The following is a 26160-nucleotide window of genomic DNA, read 5'->3' on the forward strand; positions in this document are numbered from 1 at the left end:
TTCTTTATTTGAGTGTACCAGTTCACCCTTGGCATTTTTTATTTTTTCTATATAATTCCTATTTTTCTTTTTCCTCAGGGCTTTCATCAAATACTTTCCAGGTCTATCTCCCCATCTATATCTCTCACTTAAAACTTTGTTATACACTCTTCTCCTCTCCTCTTCCATCACAGCCTCTAGATCTTCTTTCTTTTTTATTATCTTCAGCTCTATTTCTTTTGTTATTCTGTTCTTATGTATTTGCTCTAATTTACTTATTTCTTCTAAAAGCCCACTCATTTTCTCTCTTCTTTCTTTTTTCTTTTTTGCCCCAATCGCTATCAGTACTCCTCTTATATATGCCTTATGAGATTCCCACTCTGTGGCCATCGATACCTCACCTGTCTCATTCTCCTTAAAAAAACGTTCGATCTCCTAACTGATTTTCTGAGCAATATCTTTTTCTAATAAGAGTGCCTCGTTCAGTTTCCATCCCAGCCCTCCTATTGTCCTCTTTCCCCATTCCATTTTCATAGTAACTGGGGCGTGATCCGATAGAGACATTGTCTCTATCCCTACCTGAATCAGATGCTCAATTAATTGATGTTCTATTAATATATAGTCTAATCTTGAGTATCTCTTATGCATATTTGAGAAAAAGGTGTAGTCCCTATCTTGCATATGTGTGATTCTCCAGGCATCTACCAGTTGACATACATGTATTTCTTTTTTCAATAATCTCAGGGCCCTACACCCCTCTCTCCGTATATGGGAAGTAGCGTCTTTTTGTGGGTACATACAAAGGTTAAGGTCTCCTGCCAGAATCAGACGGCCCTTTTTAATGTCCATCAGCTTCCTCAACACCTTTTTCAAAAACGCCTCCGGCCTTATATTAGGAGAATAGATATTAGCCAATGTACACTCAATTTCCTGTAGTTTGTCTCTTAGAAACAAAAATCTCCCTTCTGGGTCTGTTTTTCTATCTTCCAGCTCAAACCTGATATTTTTTGCCAACCCTATTGCTACACCTTTTGCTCTTTTAACCGGTGAGTTTGCATAATACCATGTTGGATGGTACCTAGATTTTAACTTAACATTTGATTCTATCTCAAAATGTGTCTCCTAGAAGAATACCACTGAGGCTGCTCTATGATATAGTTCTTTAAATAATCTAAATCTTGTCCCAGGACAGTTCAACCCATTTACATTGTAAGTTATAAACTGTATCTCTTCCATCTTTCTTAGATCTCCCCTTTTCTCCTCCATCTATATTTTTTCTTTTTTCTTGCTTTTATATCTCCTTTTGTCCTGCAGGGAGTTATCCTCAGATCCCCATCCCCCATCCCTCCCATTTTCCCATCCCTCCTCCCCTCCCTCTTTTTAGGCCTACAGTTTGCCTATCAATCATTTGTGGAAATAAAATCCACTTTTGATTTAATCCTTAGGGCTAAACTCTGACCCTGGACGACTTTCCCCTTCTCCAGCCCCCCACTGACCCCCAAGTCCTGCGAAAATATCTCAAAGAATGGGGAGAGGCCGGAAGGGAAAAGGAAGAGAGAAAAGAAAAAAAAAATTATTTTTCTCTTTACTCTCCTTCCCCGTCCCCCCACCCCTTCCCCCCTACAAGTTGCCAGTCCTCTTTTCTTTTCGTTTTAATTTCCCAATGTTCTTCTTCCCAGCCAGGAATTTCCATTCTTTGTAGTTTGAGTCTGTCACAAAAGTTTCTCAAGTCCTCTGGGAACCAGAGTTATGCTGTAACTCCATTTTTCCATCCTATTAGGCACTCAGGAATCCCCCATCTATTTTGCACATTCTGTTTTTTCAACTGTTCTAACAGAGGTCTCAGGGTTCTCCTTCTCCACAGAGTCTCTGGTGACAAAAAATCCGCAAATATCTGTATATCCTTTTCTCCATATTTAATTACTGATTTTCCCTTAATCTTCCTCCAGATTTTTTCTTTGTCTTGAAACTCGTAAAATTTAACAAGTATATCCCTCGGCCTTTCCTTCCCCAGATTTCCTTGGAGTTTTCCTTTTCTAAAAGTTCCTTCTATTTTAGTCCTTTCCATATCAGTACCATCCATTATAGAGTTTAGTATTTTACAAACCACCTCTTGCAGTATTTCTCCTTTTGGGTTTTCTGGGACCCCTCGTATCCTGATGTTTCTCCTCCTGTCCCTATTTTCTTGTACCTCAGCCTTATAAAGCAATTTTTCTTGAACTTTCCCTATATTAATTATCTTTTTTTCTAATTCGGAAATAGCTTGGGTCTGGTTTTTAACTTTCTCCTCCGTTTCTTCCACTCTCACCAAAAGGTGCCCTAAGTCATTTCGAATATTTACCATTTCTTGCTTTATTGTTTTCTCCAAATCTTTGAACATTTCTGCCATCTCTTTTTTATTTGGTATTTGTAGATCTTTTTCCATCTCTATATTTCCTGATATTTGTTGGCTACTAGTATCTAGGCCTAATGATAGTCTAGGGCTACTTTCCAGACTAAGGTCTACTTCTCCTTTTTCAATCATACCCTGGGCCTTTCTGGGGTTACGTTTCTCTGGGAGGTATATTTTTTAATTGTGCCAGTCTGAGTCCCTTTAAGCCCGCTTCCTTTTGCGTTTTTATTTTTCATTTCTTCTGTGGCTCTTATTCTCCTTTATAGGCTCGGGGTTAGGGAGAGACAGCTATTGATATACAAGTCCCAGCCCTATCCACTTGCTTGACTTTCAGACTTTTCTTTCAGCAATCCTCTTCACCTTTCCACATCTTTACATTCCCCGGCCGGGGGGTCCCCCCTTTCTCTCACACCCTGCTTCTCTTTGCAGCTCAGAACATAGTACAATATATATCAAGCTTCAGCCAGAGTCACTCACCCTCCTCGTATCTCTCTCTTCTTCTTGTGACATGGCTAGAGGCTCTCTCCATCAGTCTTTCTAGCTGGGCAGTTTGTTCATCAGGGGGACTCCCCAGGGTATCCTCTATTTTCCTCTCTCCAAACCACGGCGTTTCTCTTCTCGTTCAGGCAGGGCTCCGGGTAGTGGACCGGCAAGCAGGCCAGCTCCTCTCTCCCACCGCAGGACGCCGGCCGGCTTCCTGGTTTCCCAGCCATGCTTAGCGGCTGACCACGTGGTCACGCTGCTTCTCGTCTCCTGGCAGCCAAGCACACCATCACCGCCGGGCTCCACACAGCTGAACACCGTCTCCCGGATCACCTCTCCCGCGGGCCACCTCCGTCTATCCAAGGGGGACCATCAGACTGCAGTAGGTCTTTTCTTCGCGGGGCTTCCGCATTACATACAGGACCTGGGGCTTGGGGAGGTCGGATAGCGGAGCTTCGTCCGGGAGCTCCTACATCGGGCTCTCCTCAGCCGCCATGATCAGGCTCCGCCCCTGGACCGAAAGGCCATTGTGTTCGAGCCATGATGTAATTCACCATTTTTGTGACATCTTTGAGGATATCTTTGCTGCTTTCTCTGGCACAAAGAGCTTCTTGATGTATAATACAATGAAACTGAATAACTGTATGCTTTGCTTCTTTAACAAAAAACTGTATGAAACCAGATATTACCCCCACCATGGAAGGTGCCCCGTCACTAGTAACTGAAACCACTTTTTCTGGTCTTATGTCTTGTGTCAAAAAAGCCTCCATCACAGCATTGTAGATATCTATCCCTTGTGTTCTTCCAGGCAAAGACAACAGTTTCACAAGCTCCTCTCTCATGGTGTCACCAACAGCATAACGCAAAATTACTGCTAGCCTTGCATGATTGTTTATATCTGTGCTTTCATCCAAGCACATGGAGTAACAGGCTGCCTTTTGTAAGTCAGTGGTGAGCTGCTGACTAACATCACTTGCCATACGCAGGACTCGATCTTTGACAGTATTTCTGCTAAGTGGCTTATCAGAGATGCGTTGCTTAATTTTGTCCTTGTTTGGGAAATCATGAAAAAGGGAATTACTCACAGCCAACATGACCGTTTTGATAAAATCCCCATCAGACAGGGGCTTACCATGTTTTGCTATGCACAGTGAATTTTCAAAGCTGGCAGTTGCCAGATAATTTGTTTTAGAAAGATAGTTGCAAAAACTACGATACTGGCAGTGATATTTCCTCAATTTCCCATCACGAAACTCTTTCCTTTCAGCTTCACCAAGTTGGGCAACACATTTGTGGTTGGTATCAAAGTGACGTCTGACACTTGATGTGCGAGATACAACACTTTCACTACACAGAACACATAATGCTTTCCCGTTGCATTCAATCACTCCAAATGACTGTGTCCAGGTGTCTTGGAATGATCTTCCACTATCTGTTTTCAGTTTTACTTTTTTTGATGTACTCATTTCTGGGTGTTCAAGTCTACAAAAACACATTTATAAAAAAAAATCGGATGAAACACCCAATAGAAATCTATCCCTACCTATACCAAAAATATTATTGTCACACAAAAAAATATGTAATTAATACATAATTGTAGAAGAGCAACTCACGTTTTTGTAGATAAGCGTAAATCGTCCAACGTTCTGTGAAACAACAAGGTGCACTTTGCTGCTGACACTGCTCTGCCGGGTCTGGAAGGCGCTGTAGATTCCACAATACCTGTAGAGAAGAATCCAGGAGAGTGGACTGGAATGAAAAAAATCTTTTTTTGCCATTGTTGTCCATAGGGACAAAGGTTCAAAAAACTACCATTATGCCACCTTAAGATGTGGCCCTTAGCAACTCACATTTTTGTAATATAGACAGATATAAGCGTACATTGTCCAACATCCTGCGAAATAACAAGGTGCGCTCTGCTACTGCTGACGCTGCTCTGCTGGGAACCCAGGAGAGTGGGCTGGAATGAAAAAACTTTTTTTGTTATTGTTGTTCATAAGGACACAAGTTCAAGTAACTACCATAATATATACTACCACCTTAAGGTGAAACTGCAGCCCGGGGGGCCAGATGTGGCCCTTTCCTTGCTTTTATTAAGCTCTGGGGATACTGTAATATTCACTGATACCAACAATAAGGCATAATTCCCCCCACTCACACCAATATGGGGCACAATTCCTCCCAATTACACCAAAGATGGGGCACTATTCCCCCCAATGATACCAATGATGGGGCACAATTCCTCCAAATTACACAATGATGCATACTCTGCCCCTGCACAACAAGGAGCACTGCTATGTGGGCTGCAGGCAAGCTGGGAAACTCCAGGCACAGTACAAGTGTCAGAGAGGCCAAGGCTGGAGCAAGATGGCTGCTACTCACAGAGTTGAGGCACAAGTCCTTCAGGCAGATCACACAGAGAGCGGGCCAGGTGTAGAGGAGGCAGGCTTGTCGTGGTGATGCACGCGTGGAGGAACAGGCCAGGAGCTCTTCAACGGCACGTCCTCTCAGATCTCCATGCCCTCCGAGACAACTATATTTCCGCCCGTACGTCACTGGCCACACCCACCTTGGCTACGTCGCCGCTGGCCCTGCCTAGAGAATTGTGGGAGATGTAGTTTCGAGGGGGGTGCGGTGTGGCATTACGGGATCAGTTTTTGTCAGTATTTAATTATTCTCCTGGCGTGCCCACAGATAAGGCTCGGCGTGCCGGATGTGGCACATGTGCCACGGGTTCACCATCACTGGCATATGAGAATACTTAGAATGTAAAATAAAAAGTACACCTATATTAAATTTTTCTTTTTTTTTGCTGTTTCTCCAAAATGATCAGACAACTGATGCATTTACTAATGAATGTCATACATTCTATTTTGAAATGTTAAACATTTTCACACTTATATCTCAAATAATTTGGAATGTCTAGTTTTAAGTTCCCAATATAATGATATAGCTTCCTTCTCTTTAATCATGTAACTATTCTATGTTAAAGTCATAGTGCAGTGCTATAAATGCATGTGATCAATAATGAACGCATGTAAAATCCAAAAAGTGCAAATAATTGTAATAATGATGTAAAATGGTAAATGGTGCTAAAATAAGTTCATATAATCATTCCTGAATAATGGAATGTCCTTCGTGTGAGAGTACCAACTCAGAGAGTGCCTATGAATGCAACGTGTGGTTTATCCGTGACGGACAGTAGTGCATGAACTCGTGAAAGGTAAACACGAAGGACATTCCATTATCCAGGAATGATTATATGAACTTTTTTTAGCACCATTTACCAGTTTACATCATTATTAATGGACGGCACAGTGGCTTAATGGTTAGCACATCTGCCTTACAATAAATGGGTGATGGGTTTGATTCCTGACCATGACACCTCCTGCATGGAGTTTGCATGTTCTCCCTGTGCTTGGTTGGGTTTCCTCCAAGTACTCCAGTTTCCTCCCACACTGCAAAGACATGCTGGTAGGTGAATTGATTCCTGTCCAAATTGGTGTAAGTATGAATGTGAGTTAGGGAACTTAGATTGTACGCCCCTTGAGGGTTAGGGACTGATGTGAATGTACAATATATGTGTAAAGCACTGCCTAAATTGACAGCGCTATATAAGTACCTGAAATAAATTATTGCACTTTTTGCATTTTACATGCATTTATGATTGATAACATGCATTTATAGCGCTGCACTATTACGTTAACATATTTCTATTCTGGGACTGTTGCCAATACCCTGAGTGCTAGCTGCTACCTTCATATCTATACCTATATTTATATTTATTTTGTGTAATACCATTTTAGTAGTCTATATAAATTTGACCAGTGCTCGCTTTCTCATTTTTAAACAATGTAACTATTCTACATTGGAGCTCAAACTCTGTCTCCCACAGTGGCGTAGTGGTTAGAACTCAGAACTTACAGCACTTGGGTCATGGGTTCTAATCCCAGTTATGGCTACATCCCAGTTTGCATGCTTTGCCTGTATGGATGTGTTTCTGCCAACACTCCAAAGACATGCTGTTAGGTTAATTGGGCCTAGAACATGGCTGAGTTACTACCCTTAGATTATAAGCTCCTTGACATTTATGAATGTTAAAAAAATGGAGATCAATTTTCTGGGTTGTGTCAGTGACAGGAATATTGATCAATCAATTAAGATTTTGCCTAATGACTAGAAAGTGGAAAGGGGGTGACTCTTGCCTGCGTCCTGTTCTTCTGACAAGTTGGAAATGTGCAAGTTTCATGCTGTGTATATTTCATTGTAACTCTTTTTATCTTCTTTTAAACCTGTCTCCTTATACAACTTGACCCCCTCCCCCACCCCATCATCACCTGTCCCATATACAAATCTATGGTTCACCGCCCCACTCTTTTTAACTATTTATTTACTGATCAAGTAAATGTGTCTAATTTTCTATCATCTACAGCTCAGATCTCACATTATTATACGATTGCTGATTGTATCTCACCACTAGTCTGATTGAATTCACAATTCCTGGTCAGTCCCATTCCCTTACTTCTAATAATCTTTAGGGCCAGTTCACATTACAAGTGTTTCAGTTGCTTTTTTGGCATCACAAAGAAGGTTATATGGTTGTCAATGCCATAATTCACATTAGCACTTGCATTTTCAGTGCATTGCAGTTGCTGTAAACAAAGTTGACCACGTTGCATTGTTTATGCACAGAACTGTACTGGAACGTGTTGAAACGCCCTTGAATGTACTAAAATGCACATGTCCCTAATTAAATTGAATAAAAAGAAAGTAGAAAAAGCTAACTGGAAGGGATACAAAAATGCAATGCAACGTGTCCAAAACGCATCCAAAATGTACTGGAACACACTAAACATGCATGCCAAAAGGGCATGCAAAACGCATCAGGAACACATCTAGACTGTTTCTATAGTGTAAACTGGCCCTTAGAACTTTGGTGGTGCAGAAACGCATGCAAGAACACACATTTTCCAGCACAGCAAAGAAATGCAATGCCCTTTGCAGATGTGCGCAGGTACCATGATGAAAACGTAATTGCACCTACACACGTCTATTAAAAACAGACCCATTCACAGCCACCAAAACGCATGGCACCACACTACTGTGCGGTTAGGTGCAACACACTTTCAAAATAATATGCCTGCAGTATTTTTGTATGTTCCCACACATCAGGCAGCCCATTGAAATTACTGAGCTGAGGGGAAAAAAAAGTAAAAAATGCCCCATTCACACAGGTCCTCTGGCCTATACAGCATGAATGAGTGGGTTATTCATGTGGCTAGAGATACCTGTTACACTATGGGGACACAGCAGCTGTACGAACACAGGTTTTAATCTGACAGGTGTGAAGGTGTGGGGAAGTGGCCCTGAATGCTCACTGTCTGTGTTCAGGGCTGTACACCTGCACCCATATGCTTGTCAAATTATGAGCTGCAGCATTTCCATAGTGTAACATAGGTTGCCTGCAAACGGCAATAGCCACAAAAACAAACCACTGATTTCTACTCTGCAGGCCACAGCACCCATATGAATGAGCCCCAAGACCTCAATTACACACACAGCTTTATTTATGAACTCAATACAGTTTTATCATTTAGATTTCACAGGAATATGGTTGGGATTATGTCCATTAATAATGTTTTTAGTGTATTTTTACCATAAATATAATTTGGATATTTTCTCTGGTGGTGGGGGGCTGTCAGGTATGCTGTGTCTGTGCCACCTGTATAGTTAGGAAGAACTTTGAACCTCTGCTATGTACCTCAATGGATCTAGGAATTGGACATGTTTTCAACTGAAAACACAATTATTAGTAATGTTTCCTCAGCAAACGAGGATCAGCTCCTTGGTGGAGAACAGCAATATCGCCACGTCCAGATGTGATCTGGAATTCCACAAAAGAACAATTCACAAAGCTCAAAAATAGACTTGCAAATTACCACTAAACTCTCCTAACTACACTCCTATCCACTAACACTCCCCAGTACCACTTCCGGGTGTGTACAAACGTCCTTCCACAAACGTCATGGCGTATTTCCAGTATGACAGCTGCTCTAGCGCCTCCTCCAACAGCTGTCTTGGCGTTTATTTGTGCACCATAGCAATTTTACATGCGGCTCCATTGTGTATATGACATTCGCAAATATATGTTTGCAGTTCTATTGTGGATTTGACATTGGTGAATGTATGCTTGCAGCTATACCGTGTATATGACATTGGTGAATATATATTTGTCGGTAAAGGCCCAAAGTCAACATAAATTGGGGGGCCCAATTTATTACTGTTAAGAGGCTTGTAGAAAAAGAATAGCTAGCTGCACATTGAACACTACCTATTCATTGGTACATAACATGGTCTTGTGGTGCAATAGGGGGCTTTTGGTTTGTTAGTTTGGACATACTTGCATATAGCGCTGTCAATTTACGCAGCGCTTTACATATATGTGGTAAATTCACATCAGTCCCTAACCCTCAAGGGGTGTACTATCTAAGGTCCCTAACTCACATTCATACATATACTAGGGCCAATTTTGACAGGATCCAATTAACCTACCAGCATGTCTTTAGAGGAAACTGGAGTACCCGGAGGAAACACACAGCCACAAGGAGAAAATGCAAACTCCAGGCAGGAGGTGCCATGATTGGGATTCAAACCAATGACCCTAGTACTGCCAGGTGGAAGTGCTAAGCATTTAGCCACTGTGCTACATTCAACTAGAACATGAAATAATCTCCCAAAAAATACATAGTCCAAATGTTTATTGATCAAATACATATTCCACATTTATTTGGACAGCAACAACAAGTAGGTACATTCAATATCTTGGTGGAAAAAAAAAAAAGTAGGATTGATGTTGCTAAAATAGAACGGTCCTGCTCATAAGAGCTTACAATCTAAAAGATTATACTTCTAATGAATTGTGCTTTCACAGGTTACAGCAGGAAACAAACGGTTAATATGAATCACTTAGGCTTATCCTCAAAACAAGCTGCAGATCAAAATATCAATATAAAAATACATACATGCCAAAATAAAACACCTCCCACCTCCCCAAATCCCCCACACATACATTTCTCATCATGTTTGTCTGAAAACTGCATTTCGTTCTAACTAAAACAAACTTGGAAGAGCAGAGCAATTGACAGGATTACAATGCAAAGATAATAAACACAATCATTGTACAATAACTCACAAACACACCTTAGAAGGAAGAACATGCAAAACATTTACAGCCCACATCCAAACACAGTGTCAGTGTGGCCTGGGGCAATTCACCACAATTCCTCCCCCCAAACCACCACAGACAAGGCAGAAAATAATGTGGCCTGTACACAAGCCACTACTGCATCTCTTTATATAAGGTAGGCCACACCCACCACTGTCATTCATTTGGTCAGAGAAAGTGTTTGCACTTGATTAATTCTCTTCCCACCTGCGTTAACCCTTGGTATACAGGCCCCACAAATCAGAGTCAGAAAGAGAGCCACAGTGAAGTGTACCTGTGCAGCATACAACAGAACATTGAACAGGGATGTGAAAGGGAACCCTATTGGCAATATTTCTTGGCCCTATGGGCACATTTCACTCCAAATTATCGCATGAGTTAAGGCAGTCACATGACCACATCTCGCATGCAATACTGAAAATGTCAATTCACTTTTGCTAGTATGCGGCATTTCCCATAAATCGGAAAAACACTTAGGAAATCAAACATAAAATGGCCTTACACCCCGGCCACATCAAAGCCGATTTAGAAATCGTGCGACGTACAGTGAAGATGCTGATTTCCTTGCGATTTGCAAGACATCTGACACAGATATCTATGCAAATTGCCACAAAAGTAGTACATGTACTACTTTAGAAATCAGTGTCAGGAATGCACCCATGTGACTGCTCTAATAGCAGACAATAGGGTGCGACTTGGCATACGATTTGCAAGTTGCATGTCATGCAAATCGCATGCCAAGTTGCATCCAGGGTGCACAATTTCAGGTGCGATTTGGGAATTGAAATTGTACCTGATATCGGATCTAATGAATGTGAATGTGAGTGTCTTAACGTGAGCGATTTGCTGCAGCACAATTTCAAAAGTAGTTCTTGTCTAACTTTTTCAGCATTTTGTAGTGATTGCACATTTAGACTACAATAGAAATCGCAATGCAAAACACAATTGAAAATGCAATAACTCATTGGTAAATCTACAGGAAATACAGTGAAATTGCCAACAAAAAGCACAATTTTAAATCTCATCTAGTGTGAACCAAGCAGGCAATTCAACAAAGGAAATAAATCTTTGAAGGCATGCGATATCTGCATGCTCGGATAAGGGTCTGTTATGGATTTGGGGGGGGGGGGGGGAGTGCAAACCAGCATTATCAAATCAATCATTAATCCAGGCCCTGATCTCATCCCATCTTTTGACATTCACATAAGGTGCAACTTTAAAGGTGTTTGAACAGACAAGACCTCATTCTAATTCACATTCTAGGGATCATTTAGACAGAAAGCAAAGATGCTGTCACCAGCACATGTATGTTAGGATAGTCACACAGAGATCATGCAAATTCATTGCTGTGGTTGGGATTCAAACTGACAACCCTAGCGTTGTGAGGCAGCAGTGCTAACCACTAATCCACAGAGCTGTTGAACACTAAACCTGCCTGTATTTCTGTGGTGTGAATCAACCCTAAGTCCCTGGGCAAGGTCAGTGTAACTAGCCAGATATCTCAAATGTGACACAAATGTTGTGCTATGTTGCCAATTCAGATGTATGTTGGTTCTATGTATCCCAATACAAAGGATTACAATACTAATACAGGCGTACCGCAGTTTACCAACGCCTCGGTTAACTTAATTTTCGGTTTACGAATGAAAATCCATTGAAAATAATGCCTCGGTTTACACAATTGTTTATAATTTTTTTTCGCAATACAAAGTGTATGTCGGCGCTGATTTTCAAATGCAAATGCCAGCCTTTTTTTTTCTTCACTATAGTTCACAAGCTTAGAAGTCACTTTCCCCGAAGTTACAGAAAACTTTTAATAAGCTCAAAGTAAACATTGTTTCCTTTAGGGATATAAATTCCAAGAAAACTCTCTTTTAGCTGGGGGAAGTGACAGCTGAATTTCTGAGCTATAGTGAAGAAAAAAAACGGAAAATTACATTTAAAAACCAGCACCATAATAAATAAAAAACAGAATGGGGTCCCCCCTCCCATCCATACCAAGCCCTTTGGGTCTGGTATGGATATTAAGGGGTAACTCCACACCAAAATGTTAAAAAAAACGGCGTGGGGTCCCCCCTCCCATCCACACCAAGCCCTTTGGGTCTGGCATGGATATTAAGGGGTAACTCCACGCCGAAATTAAAAAACAGCGTGGGGTTCCCCCGAAAATCCATACCAGACCCTTATCCGAGCATGCAGCCCAGCAGGTCAGGAAAGGGGGGGGGACGAGCGAGCGCCCCCCCCCTCCTGAACCATACCAGGCCACATGCCCTCAACATGGGGGGGTGCTTCCCCCCAAAGCACCTTGTCCCCATGTTGATGGGGACAAGGGCCTCTTCCATTAGTGGGATAATTGGTCAGCTGTTTTTTGGGATTTTGGCACATTTTGTTTATTGGTAAATTTGGAAAAAAAACGGCCGATTTTGCTGATCTGCAATGATTGGCAAAATCGGCCGATTTTTTTCAAAATTTACTGATAAAAAAAGTGCCAAAATCCCGAAAAATGGCCAACCAATTAACCCACTAACAGCGCGAAAATCGGACAATTTTAGACCCATCTATGACCTGCTTTAGATGGGTCTAAAATCGACCGATTTCTCGGCCGAAAAAAACCAGCTGATTTTCGGGCCGTTAGTGGGTTAATTGGTCGGCTGTTTTTTGGGATTTTGGCACTTTTTTTTATCGGTAAATTTGGATAAAAATCAGGCGATTTTGCAGATCGGCCGATTTTCATGGCAATGATCGGCAAATCGGCCGATCTTTTTACCGATAAAAAAATCTGCGCATGAGCTGTGACCTGCAAGAAAAAGAAAATGAAAAAGAAGAATAAGAAAAAGAAAAATGCAGGCCATAGACAGGGCAAAAACTGTCCGTTTTTTTTAAAAAAAAAGAAAAATCGGTTGTTCAATCAGCCGACGTTGCCACCAATGGTAAAAAAAAATTGTCCCATCTACGGCCGGCAAATATAATAGCGAAGTAATTACTTCTGTCCCTGCAGAGAGCTGCACTATTATATTTGACATTAAAAAGTATAGAGGTTGCAACATTGTATATATTTGTATCCGAATAAAAACATCTATATCCGAAATGGATAAAAATAGATACAATGCTGTAACCTCTATACTTTTTAATGTCAAATATAATAGCTGAGCTCTCTGCCGGGACAGAAGTAATGTTTCAGCTGTCAGCGGGGTTCCCCACTGACAGCAGAATTTGAAATAATTTCTGTGAATTAAATAAATAATAAAAAAAACTGCGTGGGGTCCCCCCTCCCATCCATACCAAGCCCTTTGGGTCTGGTATGGATATTACTGGGTAACTCCATGCCAAAATTTAAAAAACAATGGCGTGGAGTCCCCCCTAAAAACCATACCAGACCCTTATCTGAGCATGCAGCCCGGCATGTCAGGAAAGGAGGGGGGGGACGAGCGAGCCCCCCCTCCTGAACCATACCAGGCCGGAATCTGGGAGCCCCCTTTTTAAAGGGGGCTTCCAGATTCTGATAAGCCCCCCGCCCGCAGACCCCCACAACCACTGGCAGGGTTGTGGGGAAGAGGCCCTTTTCCCCATCAACATGGGGACAAAGTGCTTTGGGGGAGGAGCCCCCCCTGCCCCAAAGCACCCCCCCATGTTGAGGGCATGTGGCCTGGTATGGTTCAGGAGGGGGGGGCGCTCGCTCGTCCCCTCCCCCTTTCCTGACCTGCCGGTTTGCATGCTCGCTTAAGGGTCTGGTATGGATTTTGGGGGGGACTCGATGCTGTTTTTTTTTTTAATTTCGGCGTGGAGTTACCCCTTAATATCCATACCAGACCTGAAGGGCTTGGTATGGATGAGAGGGGGGACCCCACGCTGTTTTTTTTTTTTTAATTGCAGACCTTTATTTTTACATTCAGCTGTCAAAATAAATATTATCTAGACCTTCAAAATAAGTAAAATCATTACAGAAATAATTATAAAGGATAAGAAACAAAAATAGAATCAATAGAACTAAGGAAATCAAATTAGAATACATAAAGATATGCCTAGTGCTGTTTGTTAAAGACAGTAGATGCGACCGAGTGTTGGCTGTCAGTGGACTCCACACAGAGATTTACTATTGAACAGCGGCTAAAAAGCAAGCGCCCACAGAGGACATGTAAAATGTGTTCTGCACATGCGCATTTATATCGGACAAATACACTGCACAAGCGTCTAGTTCTTCACTGTATCGACTTGCTTAAAAAAAAACTTTTTAACACATTTTAAATTTTTTGGAAATGGCAGATATTGTTGTTTAAAGTGAAGTCCTGATATTTGGCAAAGCAAATTTCAAAGTGAACATGTTTCTGCAGTGATTTTTCATGGTGTTAGACGTGCCTCTTAGCAAGTCAGCTTTTTGAGTCTGATTCCTGATCTGTGTCTGGTTAGTAAATTCGATTTGGCGTCTACTTGTTGACGATTCTCTTTAGTAAATCTCTTAGCGGGGTAAAAGTAGATAGTCACTAATAAAAAATAGACGTTCGCCCACGGAAATGCGCCTAGGCACAATAGTAAATCAGGGCCTATGTGTCACCTCGCGTACGATCATACTTAGAAGTTTAAGGTGAAATCCACTCCGGGTTTTCTGGGCCACTATGGCAGAGGTGGTTCCAGACCTGATTTTGTGGTCCACTGATGACCACCAGCAGGTGCTATAAATAAGGCAGGGCTGAAGCAAGGAGCTGCTTGTGGCCTGGGACTCAGAGAGCCATTCCTGAGAGAGCTGTGCATGAAGGTGTGTGTTAGGGCTCGTTCACACTAGGCTGTTTTGCCAACGCTTGCCAAACGCCCCTATAGCGTTTGGCAAGCGTTGGTTCGGTGTTTGCGGAGCGTTTTTAATGCTCGGCAAACGCTCCGCAAACGCCGCATGCGCGGTTTAGCGGCGGTTGCTAGGCGTTTGCCGAGCGTTAATAACGCCCCACAAACGCCTATAATGCATTTGAGTGGTGTTACCGCTCCGCAAAAACCCCGCAACCGCGTCGCAACCGCACCGCAAACGCCGGCCGGGCGTTTGCGGAGCGGCACCATAGACGAGAATAGGAGGCTTCAAAGCCTCCTGACTCGACCAGAGGCATCCGTTTTGCCGCGACGCAATGCGACGCGACGCAAACGCTCCTGTTAGAACAGCACCATGTGCTGTAATGTGCAGAATTGGCAGAGGCGTTTGGGAAGCGGTAAAAACGCCTCTCTGCCGCCTGCACACAAGGCTAGTGTGAACGTAGCCTTAGACAAACAAGGAAAAAGGTTTGCTTATTGTTTTGCTTTTGTTGGTGACAGGGAGAAGCCCTTCACCAGTGAGATAGGAAATGTTCTGTGTTTAGTTAGTGCCTGGATGGCAAGGGTTTATTTTTCTGTTTTGATATTTTGCAAACCTTTGAATAAATCTGATGACCAGTCAGATTTTAAAGAGCCTGCTGTGCGGTCTACCTTTTTCCCAGGGAAGGCGATCTCCCACCTGAGCTAACCCCACATATGGTGGATTTGGTAGGCAACTTCCTGAGCAAGTGGGAAGATGGAGGATGTGATAAGAGCCTTGCTGCAGGCCACTGCAACCCAGCAGGAAACCAATTGCCAGTTTGCAGAGGCCAATGCAGCACAACAGGAAGTGAATTGCCAGTTTGCGGAGGCTCAAAGAACAGGAGGCCCAACAAGCTGACCGAGAGATCCTTAAGGAGGTGGCCCAACACCTGGTGCAATTAAAGGAGTCTGCAGGGCCACTACCAGTGGAACAGAAAATGGTGTGGGCCAGCTATTTTCTGCAAAAGTATGATGTGGAAGCCTACCTCAAAACTTTTGAAAGAGTTGCTGTTTGGGAAGAATGGCAAAAAGAGCAATGGGTGGGGCTGCTTGCACCATTTTTGATGGGTGAACCCCAAAAAGCCTATTATGACCTAGAACCAGATGCTGCCTAGTATTATGAGAAGCTGAAGGCTTAGGTCCTGGCATGCCTGGGTGTCACCATTGCAGTCTGGGCTCAACGGGTGCATCAGTGGTATTATAGTGCTGACAAGCCACCCCACTCCCAGATGTTTGACTTGATACATCTCACCAGGAAGTGGCTCCAGCCAGAGGTATTGTCAGCCCCTTAGGTTGTAGAGCGTGTGGTCATGGACCAATATTTACGTGCGCTCCCTGCCACTTTGAGGAAGTGGGTCGGCCATGGAGACCCTAAGTCTGCAAACGAGCTGGTGGAGAGATATACAGCTGCTGAGGACTTGTTGCACTCATCTGTGCCCTACCCCAATGTCTCTAGGGGTGAAAAACTACCCGGAGGATCCGGTAAGACTGTTCCAGGGGTCAAAGGCTCAGGGAAAAATTACAAGACTATTGTTTCGGATGAGACTGTGGACTCAGAACCTAGAGACTGGCCAAATAGGTCAGGAAGGTCCCTGCGGCTGTTTAGAGGTCTGGGTGCAGAACATATAAGGTGTTATCATGCGTTAGGTCATATTGCTGCAAACTGTTCCTTAAATGATGAACCTATGCAATGTGAAAATGCTTACTTAGAAAAATGCATGTCTCCTTTTACACAGGTGGTATGTACTGCAGCGTGTCAGGAACGCATGGAAAAGCAAATGTGTATGATTGCAATTGATGAAAAGCCAGTAACTGCTCTGGTAGTGTTGTGACCTTAGTCAAAAGTGATTTTGTAAACCCCGCAAGGTTACACCCTAGCACTATTGGGGTTATTTTTATTCATGGTGATACACATAATTACTAGACTGCTATGGTTGAGATTGATACTCCCTGGGGCCCTGTGACACATTCAGTGGGAGTGGTACCCTCACTGCTTCATGAAGCCATAGTGGGGAGAGATTTTCCCCATTTCTGGAGGTTGTGGGACAAGGAGAGGAGTCAGAGGACTGTGATCCCCCTGCTGGGGAAATGCCTGAACTCACTCCTGACCCCTTTGACTGCAAAGTGGAAGTGGTAACTGTTGGTGTGTCCGAAGAAGGCGTAGATCCTTTTCCTTTCTCTGTAATGGCTGGGGAGCAGGAGGAGCTGGATTCCAACCCAGACATTGAGGATACTGAACAAGAGATTCTCTGGCTCTAATGAGTGGACAGAATGTGGTGCCTGACCTAGAGGTCAGAAAAGAGGAATTTTGTACAAACAAAGATTCCACACTTAATGGAGCCCAAGAAAACATTAAAATGATTGGGCACCAGTTGAAAATGTAGGAGTGTCTTTTCCTTGGCTCTTAAAAATAACTTACTGTATCAAGTGGCAAAGCAAGGGGAGGAGGTGGTAGAACAGTTAGTGGTCCCCAAACCCTTTTGCCGAATGGTACTAGATTTAGCCCATGGGCATATAATGGGTGGACACTTGGGTATAGAGAACTAAGGAAAGGATAACCCAGAGATTCTTTTGGCCAGGCTTGCATGCAGATGTCAAAATGTATTGCGAGTCATGCCCAGAATGTCAGTATTCTGCACCTTCGCCCCATTTTCGCAGTCCAGTGGTACCTTTTACCCATAATTGAAGTACCTTTTGAAAGAGTGGGCATGGATCTAGTGGGTCCAGTAGTAAAGTCTGCCTGGGGCCATCAGCACATACTGGTGATACTGGACTATGCCATCTTGAAGCCATTCCCTTGCGTAATACTTCTGCTGAGACTATTGCCAGAGAGCTTGTCCGGGTATCTAGTCATGTAGGTGTTCCAAAAGATATTAACGGATCAGGGCACGCCATTTATGTCCATGGTCATGAAAGAATTATGAAAGTTGTTTAAAATCTCCATACCTTGGTCTATTGCCCCCAAACCGACGGGCTTGTGGAGAGATTTAACAAGACTCTTAAAAATGTTAAAGGTGGACAGAAATAGGAGAAATTGGGATTTTTGTTACCATACCTCATTTGCTATACAAGAAGTACCCCAGGTGTCTACAGGGTACTCACCTCTTGAACTGCTGTATGGTAGACATCCCAGGGGGTTGCTAGATGTCGCAAAAGAAACAGGGGAGGGAGATACCACGCCCTATAGAAGTATCATCGAGCATATTTCACAGATGCAGGATAGAATTGCAGCTGTCCTGCCACTTGTATGGGAACATATGGAGCAAGCCCAGGAGGCCCAGAGAAGGGTTTATAACCAGGATGCCAGGATCCATACCTTCAACCCTGGGGATAGAGTGCAAGGAATTTACTTTCCACGGTGGGAACTAGCATCAGCAAAGTGGCAAGGTTCCTTTTGAAATTAGGGGAAATTAGGGAAATTAGTAGGTGAAGTAAACTATAAAGTTTACCAGCCAGGGAAAAAGAAACCCAAGCAAATATATCCCGTGAATCTCTTAAAACCTTGGAAGGACAGAGTTTATTGGCAATACCAAGTCCCCAAAAGGACGTGGCCCCTCAGGTACCTATAACTGAAACCTTGTCAGTAGCTCAACAGAATGACGTTAAGGAGTTTGTGAGAGAATGGAGATTTTTTTTTTTCTCTCGCCTAACAGGACTGACCACAGTAATACAGCATGACAGTTACCCAGCCAGGTGTCCGTGTAAATGTAAAGCCCTAAAGAATACCCGAAGCCAGGCGGGAAGCAGTGGCAAATGAAATAAAGGACATGTTAGGAGTTGGGAGTGATCGTGGAATCTGAGTGGTCAAGTACCATAGTGTTGGTCCCAAAGCCAGATGGAACAATTCGATTTTGTAATTTCAGAGAATTGAATAGTGTCTAAATTCGATGCGTAGCCGATGCCTCAGGTGGATGAGCTCATTGACAGGTTGGGAAGGGCTCATTACATAACTACAATATATCAACCGACTTAAACAGACAAACTTAAAGTCCCAAAAGCAAAGTGTCCAAAATCACAAAAACCCCCCAAAAAAAGTCCAAAGTGATATCCCAATCTTGATGGATAGGTGCTCACTACTCCAAAATGAAGATGAAGATAAATCTCAGATGTTCTTCATATACCTCAAAAAAGCAAAATCTAGACAGTGTATTATCTTAGGTAACACAAATATATTTGTCAACAAAGTCCGGAAGTGACGAAACGCGTCCAGGGCACGTGACGTATTGACGTTCCTGGAAGTGCCGTGGTGCCCATTTTGGATTCTGGGGCACTGGTGTTTTGGCGTTCCTGGGACTCGTGGTGTACTCCTGGCGCTCTTCCAGAGCTGAATTGACAGTGGTGGGAAGGATTGTGTCAGGAATGGACTTGCCAGTAATGGTGGGACTCACCTGCCTTGTGGGCTGCAGTACCAGGGCTGGCCAGCGGGTGCTCTCAGCAATCAGACTCAACCCTGCAGCCAGCCAAACACCTGAAGCTGATTTATGCAGGTGTATTTAAGGGATGGCCAGACCTGCAGTCTGGGCCTTGGTGTGTGTTTTTCCTGGGCCCCTGTATCTTGTTACCTGCATCCCTGTTCCTGTTCCTGTTCCTGTCCCTGTCTGACTGATTCGTTGCTGACCCTGCCTGATCCGGACCTCTGCTGACTTCTCCTGTTTGATCCCTGGCTTGTTGCCCCGACTATTCTCTGCCTGACCCCCTGTACCTACCTGCCCGTTAGTTGCTGTACCCGGCTCGTGACCTGACTACTCTCTGCCTGCTCCTTCTGTTCCTACCTGCCCGATTGTTATTGACCCAGCCTGCCTGACGACGCTTGCATTGTATGTATTGTTATCTGTGGGTGGTTTGGTTTGGTTCGTTTGCACTGTTATGTTTTAGTATTGCACTGTTTATGTATTGTTAGTGTTAATAAATTATATTGTTATAACATATCTGAAGCCTGCGTTTCCCTGTGTCAGTTCACATACCTCTGGTCACACCCTGGAGCCCTGACAGATTGTGGCGGTGTAACTCCCTGGTGATCGGGAGACCATTTGATGCCACAATGGGGCTATACACTTGTTGCTAGGAGCAGGAAGCCATTTTACCAGTTTATAATGTAAGTGGCTACAATAAAATATTATATACTATTTTGATTCACATACTGATTCCTGGTCTGTTTGTGAGGTCTAAAGGATCAAGAGGATGCCAGTTTTGAGGATATTCCATGCATATTGGTTGATCACATGCTGATATTACTTGATTTAGGGTAATTATGCACTTTTTATATGGTTTGCAGTGATATCTACTGAGTATCTTTTACACGATTGCTGTGACACTATAGTGTTTTGCATGCTGCACGTATGGCACTATATTTGTGTTACCTAAGATAATACACCATGTCTAGATTTTGCTTTTTTTGAGGTATATGAAGAACGTCTGAGATTTATCTTCATCTTCATTTTGGAGTAGTGAGCACCTATCCAAGATTGGGATATCACTTTGGACTTTTTTTTTTATTTTTTCTTTGGGTTTTTATTTGTGATTTTGGACACTTTGCTTTTGGGACTTTAAGTTTGTCTGTTTAAGTCGGTTGATATATTGTATATTGGTACTTCAGGGGAAGGATAATGATACGACTTTAAGGGGTACTGGGTGGTATTTGTTTTTTGTGTGCTGACTTATAATTTCATTACATAACTACCTTAGATTTGGCGAAAGGCTATTGGCCGATTCCTCTAACGGAATATGCAAAAGAAAAGATTGCATTCTCTACCCCTGAGGGGTCCTTCCAATAAAAGCGGATGCCGTTTGGTTTGCATGGTGCTCCTGCCTCTTTCCAAAGAATGATGGACAGAACATTAAGACCACATTGCCAATACACAGCTGCCTATTTGGACGATGTTGTCGTCCACAGTCCAGACTGGGAGTCTCATTTGTCCCGCTTGCAAGCAGTAGTAAATTTGCTTGGGAAAGCAGGTCTTACCGCCAACCCCAAAAAGTGCGCCACAGGCTTGGAGGAGGCCAAATATCTTGGCTACATTATTGGTCAAAGACTCATTAGGCCTCAGATCAATAAAATTGAGGTGATTCAAAAGTGGCCCCAACCTGTAAATAAAAAGCAAGTCCGGGCATTTCTTGGGATCACAGGATACTACAGGCGGTTTATACCCAGTTTTGCCACCATTGCAGCCCCACTGACAGATCTGACAAAAGGTAGGGGGTCGGTCATAATTGAGTGGAATCCTGGAGGCGGAGACAGCATTTCAAAGGTTGAAACAAGCTCTCTGTGCCCATCCTGTGCTTGTGACCCCAGAATTCACAATAGACTTTGTGGTACAGACTGATGCCTCTGATGTGGGACTCTGTGCTGTACTGTCCCAAATCAGAGGGGGAGGAGCACCCCGTGGTCTTCCTGAGTAGAAAGCTTAACAAACAGAGAAATTATGCATCTGTTGAGAAGGAATGTGTGGCCATCAAATGGGCCTTGGAGGCCCTGAAATATTACCTGTTGGGAAGACCATTCAAATTGGTTACTGATCAGGCCCCGCTCAAGTGGATGTGCGATAACAAGGAGAAAAATAGTCGAGTGACAAGGTGGTTTCTTGCGATATAAGTGTTTAAATTTACAGTGGAGCACAGAGCGGGGAAACTGCAGAATAATGTAGATGCCCTTTCCCGTATCCATTGCCTGGTTTGGACAGTTGCTCAGCCGCAGTGGCTTGAGCAGAGGGGTGGGATATGTGACAGTATGAACGGTGAGGTGATCGCTGGATGCTGTGTCACCTCCATACTTGGAAATTTAAGGTGAAATCCACTCCGGGTTTTCTGGGCCACTATGGCAGAGGTGGTTCCGGACCTGATTTTGTGATCCACTGATGACCACCAGCAGGTGCTATAAATAAGGCAGGGCTGGAGCAAGGAGCTGTTCCTGGCCTGGGACTCAGAGCCATTCCTGAGAGAGCTGTGCATGAAAGTGTGTGTTCTACAAACAAGGAAAGGTTTGCTTATTGTTTCGCTTTTGTTGGTGACAGGGAGAAGCCCTTCACCAGTGAGATAGGAACAGTTCTGTTTAGTTAGTGCCTGGATGGCAAGGGTTTATTTTTCTGATTTGTTTGTTTTGATATTTTGCAAACCTTTGAACAAAACTGAAGACCAGTCAGATTTTAAAGAGCCTGCTGTGCTACCTTTTTTTCCCAGGGAAGGTGATCCCCCCCACCTGAGCTAACCCCACAACATACATAAGAGTCCCAACTGCAATAAAGAAACATAGAAAAACACAACCATAATCAACTGGACAAACCAGGTCCAAAAAGGCAGAGTTCCTCAGTAGAGGAACAATGAAGTTCACTCAGGTCTGAGGTGAACCAATGTAGCCGCTTAGTCCTGCATCCAAATCTTGAAAGAATAGAATTTTTGCTTTGACTACCACCCAGTGGCAATCGCAGTGATAATAAAACAAGAGAAAAGCCAGAGGTAAATCTGCCATGTAAGGTGAGACTTGTACAGCACCATAGAATAAAGAGTAGGAGGACACCCATCTATTAAGGTGGCATACGCTGAGCCACATTGTGCTCCTCTCTATCCAGCCAGTTCATTGCTGCCAAAGAACTGTCGAAAAACACCATTTACAATGACCTTCAACTTAGCAGGGTATAGCATAAAGTATTGAACACCAAGAGTGCACTTTTTTTTTTTTTTTCCCCATCCAGAGACTTCACACTCTGTTGCTGCACCTCAGCAGAAAAATCAGGAAATAAGGAAACTCATACATTATCCACTGAAAGATTCTCTGTTCTAGCTTTAGCCAGGATGGCATCTGTCTCTATAGTTAAGTGAAACAGGAAGGGTTTCGGAGGGATGCCCATGGGAGGCGGTCTCGTGGGAACCCTATGGGCTCTCTCCACAGCAAACATGGGAGAAAAGGCATCTTTCCCAAAGGTAGCTACCAACCAGGATTCAATGAAAGCCACAGGATTTTTCTCCTCAGCCCTTTCAGGAATGCCCACTACTCGCACATTGTTTCTGCGAAGACTATTTTCTAGATCTAGTCTGGCAACGTTAGTGGAGGATACAGATTGTATCTAGCGAACATCTTGCTGCAACAGTTGCCAATCATCCTCTACAGTGCTAACCCGCCCCTCTAACGCTAAGGTTTGCTCACGGAGCTTCTGCATATCCTGGCGAACTAAAGATCTTTCCATTTTCATACTCTTTTCATACTCTTAACTTCACCTGCTAGCTCTGCAATAGAGCTGCTGCATGTAATGACAGCAGTGAGGATATCCTGGAGGGTAGGCTCTGGGCCTTGAGTAGCAGATTGTAAGTCAGGCCTCATGTGGATAGATAGGGAGGCCCCATTCACAAAGAAGCTGCAAGCAGGCACCTCTAGCTAGGTAAGCCCATGTCCCCAGCAACTGTATCAGGCCCGCTCCTGCAGAAGCTAACCTAGAGGAAGAAGGGGGATCTTTGGCTGGTGTCTGTGCAAAGAGCCGCTGGGCTGCCTCCTTTGCAGAGCAGGGCAGAAGATCGCCATCTTGAATGGTGGGGTCGCGGGCTGAGCGGCCTGTCTATGCTCTCCTGGAGATCATGATCAGCAGTGCAGCCATGTCAGGAGATGGATGGAGCAGAGGGGTAACCAGTAAGGTGCTTATCAGAGAAGTAGGGAGCAGAATAACGGTGCTGTCAGGATAAGTAGCAGGATTCCAGCAGAGCTGCTAGGGAATGTCCAGTTACATGCCATGCTGACCACGCCCCCCTCTGTCGTGAGTATTTTTAATTGCTGTAAGGAACTCTGGAACAGTGATATCAGCCTTTAATTTGTCTGACATGGGGAGAGAGGTTGGGGAGGTGGATGTCCTGAAAAAAGTCATCTGCCAATATCTTGCAGAAAGGTTGTGGGGACTGATATAACATGGATAGGACTGTGGCGATGGTGTCCACAATTTTAGATAGGTTGGCTGTAGTGACTTTGTAGGTGTAATCTAATCAGGTTGGTATTTTGGCCTTGAGGAGATTGGCTAACAATGAGACTGTTTAAATTGGGTTTCTTGTCGTGCTAAGCGAGAGGATAAGATTGTCACTCTGGAATCCCTTTCCCTCTTTGTATTTGTATTAGGGTCCCTCTGAGTGTGGCTTTGTGAGCCTCCCACAAAATCATGGGAGCTGAAGCGGTGTTGTCTTTAAAATAGTTGGAAATGGAGTCTTGTATGATCCCCACCACTTCATCAAAACACAATATGGAATCGTTAAGATGCCAGGAGTAGTGTTGGGGGGGATGAAGCCAGTGATTTGCAGGTGAGTAGAAGTGGTGAGTGGTCAGACCGTGATGTGGATAGTATTTTAATGTTAAAGTTGAGTTCCAGCTGTTTGTGTTTAAGTCAGCAGCTACAAAAACTGTAGCTGCTGACTTTTAATAAACACACTTACCTGTCCCGGGGTCCAGCGATGTACTCACCCTGACAGTCCATTCCCTCCTTCTGTTCTCCACAGTGCCGGCATCTCTCCTGTGGGCACTAGGCTGTGACCACTTGCGGCTTCACAGCCAGGTGCCCACTGCGTATTTGTAAGTCTTCACCTCCTGATTGGTCCGGTGGTCTCCTGGGACCTGTGAAAGTTCCCAGGAGACTGCTGGAGCAAGGAGGGGGGCTGAACTTTAGGGTCACTTCACCACTGGAAAATGAGCCGGAAGCAGGAGCGGGTACCTGTACAAACAAAGTAGCTCCCCCCCAAAAGGTGCCAAATATGGCAGTGAAGGGGGGAGGCAGCAAATAAGCGGACCTTCTGCTTTTGAGTGGAACTCCTCTTTAAGGACATCTGGGATAAAAGCTTGGGGAATAAGAAAGTGGTCTATTTGTGTATGGCAGTTATGGTGTGCTGAGTAATAAGTGAAGTCCAAGGATTAAATTCTCTCCAGGCATCCACTAATGTATGTTCAGATAGGAGATCTGGAAATCTTTGTGAGGTAGCTTTGGTGGAGTCCTGGGGAGGATCAGTTGGGAAGGATCAGTCTAGTTGCTTATTCAGCACTAAGTTACTGTCCCACATCCTGATCAGGGTGCCATTGTGTGAGATTACCCTCAGTAGGTGGGAGAAGAAGCGGGACTGGTGAGCATTAATGGCATAGTAGTAAAGTTGACTATGGTCACTTCAAAAAATTGTCCTCTGTAGTACTAGGTATCGCCTGTAGGGCCTGCAACTTCAAGAGCATGTAAAAGGGATGTTTTTGTGAAATGCCACTAGGATGCCTCTCCGTTTCTCCTTGAAGGTCGCATGGAACACGAGGGTAATGTTTGTGGAAGATGTGGAGAATTTGGTTTCTTGCAGCCCTATAACATGGGCTTGAAGTCAAGTATAATAAGTACAGGCACACTTACTGTGTGTTTCTGAGGGGAGTTAAATCCCTGTATGTTATGGGACACTATGACAAATTTGGAGGTAGCCATCATGGTGGGTAGAGGGCTGAGTAGCTAAAGGACCCAAGTGGACCATTCTATTTCAAATGTAATGTGTTCAATCATTTTGATGTCCTGTAGAAATAAGAAAAAAAAATTTGAGAGGGAGTGCAACAAGATAAGGTGTAGCAGGCTCAACTACAGGGTTGTCAGAGGGAATTGTCTAAGCAATCAAGGGCAGTGGTAATACAGACTGTATTATGTAATCAGAGAATGTTTCAGAAAGAGCTAGCGATCTATTGTCTGACCATAGGAGAAAAAAAGTGGAGAGAAGGGAAAATAAAGAGATGAAGGGAAGAAAGTGATGACTGGGGAAAAAAAGGGAGGGGGGGAGAGAAAGGGGTGAGAAAGAGATGCATGTAAATGGTAAAGCCGACTTATACAGATACTCATTAGCATATGTAAACAAAACTGATAGTAGCGAGGGATCGCTGCCTATATGTAGGGGGACCACGATTCACTGGATTAGGACTCCAGTCCAGTACAATCAGATGGATGAAGTGTTGAAATGGAGGGTACATTATGGTTCCACCACCCATTGCTCTCCTGTTAAAACAGGTTGATTAAATTTTAGTAGGTTCCCAAATATGGCAGCAAGCCTCCAATGCTAAATAAGAAAAAAGAACCTAGAAACACAAGCAAGCAGGTTAGTGCATTTGAGCTCAAGGGTTCAGTTAGGACTTTACACACCTTGACAGGGTATACCTAAGTAGATAAACTCACTCAAGTATGCTCGGAAAGGGGGGTATGAAACTATCAGTCCTCATTTGGAACTTCTGGTCAAGAAGCCGATTTTTTTGTCTCAGAGCTGGTCGTCTGCGAGGGAGGTTCCCAAA

Source organism: Staurois parvus, unplaced genomic scaffold (genome assembly GCF_062004578.1).
Source record: "Staurois parvus isolate SC_StPar_1 unplaced genomic scaffold, SC_StPar_1.0 ptg000439l, whole genome shotgun sequence".
NCBI classification, from domain to species: domain Eukaryota; kingdom Metazoa; phylum Chordata; class Amphibia; order Anura; family Ranidae; genus Staurois; species Staurois parvus.